This window comes from Miscanthus floridulus, chromosome 8, assembly GCF_019320115.1.
Source record: "Miscanthus floridulus cultivar M001 chromosome 8, ASM1932011v1, whole genome shotgun sequence".
NCBI classification, from domain to species: Eukaryota; Viridiplantae; Streptophyta; class Magnoliopsida; order Poales; family Poaceae; genus Miscanthus; species Miscanthus floridulus.
In genome coordinates, this window is record NC_089587.1 from 132331804 (window position 1) to 132337003 (window position 5200).

The 5200-nt window shown below is 42.4% G+C and overlaps 1 non-coding gene across 1 annotated transcript; it reads left to right on the top strand.

Annotated features, from left to right (window-relative positions):
* The first annotated feature begins 1882 nt into the window (after positions 1-1882).
* Positions 1883-1989, top strand: LOC136478583 (small nucleolar RNA R71). Its single transcript, XR_010764307.1, has one exon. It is a non-coding gene; the product is annotated as a small nucleolar RNA R71 (small nucleolar RNA).
* Positions 1990-5200: the final 3211 nt, after the last annotated feature.

Genomic DNA, 5200 nt, shown 5'->3' on the forward strand with positions numbered 1-5200 from the left:
ATTTTATGATACTATGAAATGTAGGAAGATGAATGGATGGTATTTTTAAATTTTTACGCCTCCACCATAAATATTTCTTATAGGTTTTTATGCTTCATAAAAATTATTTACACAGGGGCTTGCACTTTTTACAATGTCAGTGATGAGAATTTTTATTTTCTAATGCAGATGTTGAAAGGTAAATATGCCAAGGTAAAAATAATTATTGCAATGTAAAAAGAAAAGATGTATAACTACCGATTTTACCTCTAGGCGAGGGTTTGGAATTTTAAGTCCGCCAAACTAAACTTTTCTGTTCTTGTTTATTCTTTGGGTACATCAGTCAGTCTCAAAGATGGAGACCTTGACGGTTGCACTTGTTTCTCACGCCATTCCATTTTAGAGCATTGTTTCGGTCTTGGCTTGAAGGCGAATCACTCTTCCTTGCCATTGATATGAAATTTGATTTCTCTAGCTCCGACATCAATGTGTGCATTTGTAGTGCTCGAGAAGGGTCTCCCAAGAACGAGGGGTGTCTTCATGTCCTCCTGCATATCAAGCACTACAAAATCCACTGGAACAAAAAAGTTTCTCATTTTTACTAGAATATTTTCGGTGATTCCTGTAGGGTAGCAGACCAATTGGTTGGCTAGTTGTAGGCACATCAATGTTGGCATGCACATTGAATAGTTGAGTTTGTCAAAGAATGTCTTGGGCATGACACTAATGCTGGCGCCAAGGTTGCATAGTGCATGCTCAAATTTCTGGTTTCTGATCGAATAATCAATAGTGGGACATCCTAGATCCTTCTTGCTGACAGGTGATGTATTCAGGATGGTGGCACTACACTCCTCGATTAACTTTATTATCTCAGTGGTGGGTAGTGATCTTTTGTTGTTGAGAATGTCTCTAAGGTACTTCGCATAGGTGGGTACCTATATGGCATCTAACAGAGGGATATTGATATATAACTTTTGAATTACCTCCACAAACTTACCAAACAGCTCATCCATTTTGGCTTTTTAATTTCTACATGGAAACGGTAGGAGGGTGGTGTCTTGATAATCTTGCATCATTTCCTGTGCTTGTGGCTCAACTTCTTCAACTTCATTGTCCTTGTTCTCCTCTTGTACTACTGCCAGTGTCTTACTTATCCTTGTCTAATATGGCAGATCATGAGTAGACTTGTCACCTCTTGTGGTTATGGCGTTAATCTTTTCAAGGTTAGTGGCAAAAGGTAGAGCAGCGGCCAACTAGGCTATTTGTAATTCTATTTTTTTATTATAGCTGAGTTGGTCTTTTATAGCAGAAGAAAAACTATCCATTTTAGTGTTTATGTTTTCTAGGATCTTATCATTAAAAGCAAGCTTTTTAAAATATCATCCTAGCTTGTTCTAAGATCAAATCTCTCAAGGATGGTTGTTTAGGATTGGAACAATTATAATTATTACATGGGTACTTACCTTGGTAATTTAACCATTGTTGTTGTTGCCTCCATCCCTGTCTTTGTTGTTGTGAACCTGAATTGTTGCCAAGGATGTTTACATCCTCTTGATATTCAAGTAATTCAACCCCCAAATATTCTCCACATGAGTTTTGGGCATTGTAAGCATCATGAATGGCCTGACGATCTTTCTTGTAATTGGCTCACTGTTCAAGCTAATTCAACAAGACGCCCATCTTGGTTGACAGTGCACACACCTCTTCTAGTACTTCCTCGCTCTTATTACATGCTTGAATATTGCATGAAGACCAACCTTGGTTAGAGGCTATCTTCAACATGGGGTCTTTAGCTTTTCCAAGGGTGAGTGACATAAATGATCCTCCAACAGTAGCATCGAGTTGTTCAAGAGCTTTTTGAGTTAATCCATGGTAAAAGCTTTGCATGAGCAACCAATCTTTCATCCCATGATGAGGACAATCTGAAATGTATTCTTGGAAATATTCCCATGCCTCTAGAATGGTTTCTCCTTTCTGCTATTGAAAATTGGAAATCTTTCCACTTAAGGCATTGGTCTTGCCTATAGGGAAAACTTTGCTAGAAAGGCCTTCGAACATTTTTCCCATATGTTAATGTTATCTTTGTTGGTGTAGAACCACTACATCTCCCTTCCCACTAGCAAGAATGGAAAGAGGAGGAGTAGTATGATGTCTTGAGCAATGTCCTTGATGATGATTGTGCTACTAATATCTAGGAAATTCTGAAGATGAGACTAGCATCTTCATGTGCCTTTCATTGAATGGGGTAGCTTGCACCATGTTGATGAGACTTGGCTTGAGCTCAAACTCAAGGTTGTTGGTTTTGAGTGTTGGTCCAGTGCGAATGTTCTTAGTGCTGGGAGCAGAGAACTCACACAGAGTCTTGTCAGCCATAGCTTCAGAAACTAGAGTTGAGCTGCCTCTTGATTGATTTGATTTTGATTGATGGATACTGCTGATGAATCACAACAAATCCTGCAATACCTTGTATAAGCTATGAACAAAGACAAACAAGGGTAAGCCTACTAAAGCAGAGGTGTTTAGTTATGATTTTATCAATAAGTATTTATTGGATCAATTATCTCTAGCCTTGTGCCCCTCCCCGACAACGGCGCAAGAGATGCTTGCTAGCATTTCTTAGCATCAGTCTTATGAAGTTGTCATCCCTAGCAATGATGCCAGAAATGTGTTGTTTGGTAATTATTAATGACACTTGTAAACTCAAAGAAAATCATATATGTTAAAGTAATCCACAAGCGCACAGATAATATACCATTGTAGCATTTCACTTGGGAGTATACTAGGTATCGTTATTTATATTTTTCCATAGGGAGGAGCTATGGGGTGGCATAGAGATATTGACAAATATATATACTTGTGATAAGATCATCACTCTCATGCTGTAGCAGGGGTAAGTCAAATGATAAATAAATGGTGAATGTAAGACATTGATAGTACTCCAGAGATGGAAGTATATTCTCATAAATGTAGTATGGCTATGCAGGAGATTAATCAAGAGCAAAAGATTCCTAAGTTATTCCTTATTTACTTAGTCTTTTGTACACCCAAGTATATACACTCTCATCTATAGCATAATTAACTCTGTATTTATGCATAAGGAACATTACTAAGGAAGATCAAGAATAGAGCTTGATTCCCTTCGTAACTAGGTTCTACTTGTCCTACAAATGGGGAGTGGACTACAAAGGACTCAATGAGAGTGTCACACTCACAATCTACCACATGGCCTAGAGTGTAGAGTGCATTCATAGGTAAACAATATTTAAGCACCACGCTTACATAATGTCGTCCACTTAACTCACTATAGTACTGAGCTAAGCGCTTTGTGAACATATGCATAAATTCATTATCAATCATGACTATATCAAGCATACACTAGAGCAAACTAGGAACATAATAAATAGCAACATAGTATTGAAGTAGTACAAAGTCATAAAATATAGTGGGATACAATGGCTATACGAGCCTCCAAATGGTGAATCCAAAATCTTGAGCAATAGCCCAAACTCTACTTGAATCTTGCTAGCTAGCCTATACTAGAACTTGAAGAATTGGAGATCTATTCTCTTCTCTTTGGAAACCCTCATTTCTGATCAGATCTTGACTTATGACTTATCTAGCTAAGGGAGGGGGTGGGTGCTGGTATATATATGCCTGAGCATCAATTCTGATTCCTCGGATCAAACTGACTTGAAAGAACGACATAGATGCAACCTAAGAGGAGGTGGAGGAATCGACATCGAAGTGGAGGCTAACTGGTGGGACCAAGGTGTCGGCCGGGCTAAAGGTCAGGCTGGCTAGCCCCACCTAGAGGTCTCTCGTGATCATCTTTGGTGTGGAGTCATCTGGTGTCCTCTAGAACCTTTTGGTGCTTTTTACGTCACGGATAATCATGATTTAATTTGATGAGCTAATCCACCTTGATGGTTTTCTGGATAAACCCTGCTAAAGACTTAGATTCACCAAAAATCATAGAAATTGTCTATTTAAACCCCTAAGTCTATGTTGGTAATCATTTTCATGCATTTATTCAAGTTATGTTGACAGTTCACGATGGATGGTAACTACCATCAACACTGAACCCTGGCCCATTCTGCCAAAGTGGCCCACTCATGTTCTCTCCTCCTTTCCCACGTAGGCCATTGGCCTAGCCTAGTTGGAACTAGCAACAGTGCACAACCCTGCACTCCCTTCCCCTGTCTCTCATGTGCGCAGCATGCACGCGGGAGCCGTCGCCGTATCCCCTTGTTGGAAACCCCATCACTTGCATGCCCTTGTACGACCTTCGTTTATGGGACCCGCTGGTCAGCTACTGGGGGAGAAGCAAGTCATAACACCATCACCTTTTCTCTTCACCCCACCATCATCTTCCTCTCTCGACCACTCCCCCTCTTTTCTGTTCCATCGCTTTTCCTTCTTCTGTCATCCGCCATTGCGAGAGCTTAGTGAACCCAAACCACCCTGCCATGGATGCCCTCACGCCCATGTCCATAGGCCCCACCACGAGCACTGGCAAGCATAGCACTTTGACCATGTGAATGGAGCCCCGCTTGCCCTTCTCGACACTTCCCAGTTGGTCACCTTCTCTAGACATGGATGCTTGCCATGTCACGCCGCCCACCGATGCCCTCACCTAGAACCCTAGCCTACGGGCTATAAGGCCTCATTGGCTAGCCTCGCCCTCATCCTCTCCCTTCCCCAGCTGCCACAAACCTCTCCACTACTCTACCTTCTTCCTATTTCCAAGAGAGCCATAGCCATGGCACCTGGAGGCCAAGGCGATGTCGGCTATAGCACCTCCGCGATGCCCCTGCAGCATCGCCACTATGACCGTGCTACCGACATCCTCAGTTGTCCATTTTCCTCGAGCCACGCTTTAATTGTGAGACCACCCCAACATGCATGATGACCTCACCATGAACGTGATGTCGATGTGCCACCGATGCCCTAACCCTACACCAAGCCACCGTCGTCCTTCGTCGTGACCACCACCATGTCCTCCCCGAGCTATCCACGTCAAGCGCCAAGCCTCGCCTTCCATCAAAACTAGGAGGCTCCTCCACTAAGTGGTGGCAAGCCATGACATGCCTTGAGGATGGCACGATGACCATGCCACCATGGCATGCTGACCACTGGCATGACATCACACCCACCGGTGTCCTCATCCTCACCAAGCTGACCAGTTGGTCTTTGTTGCCTCAAGGTTCTTCCTTTTGCCCTA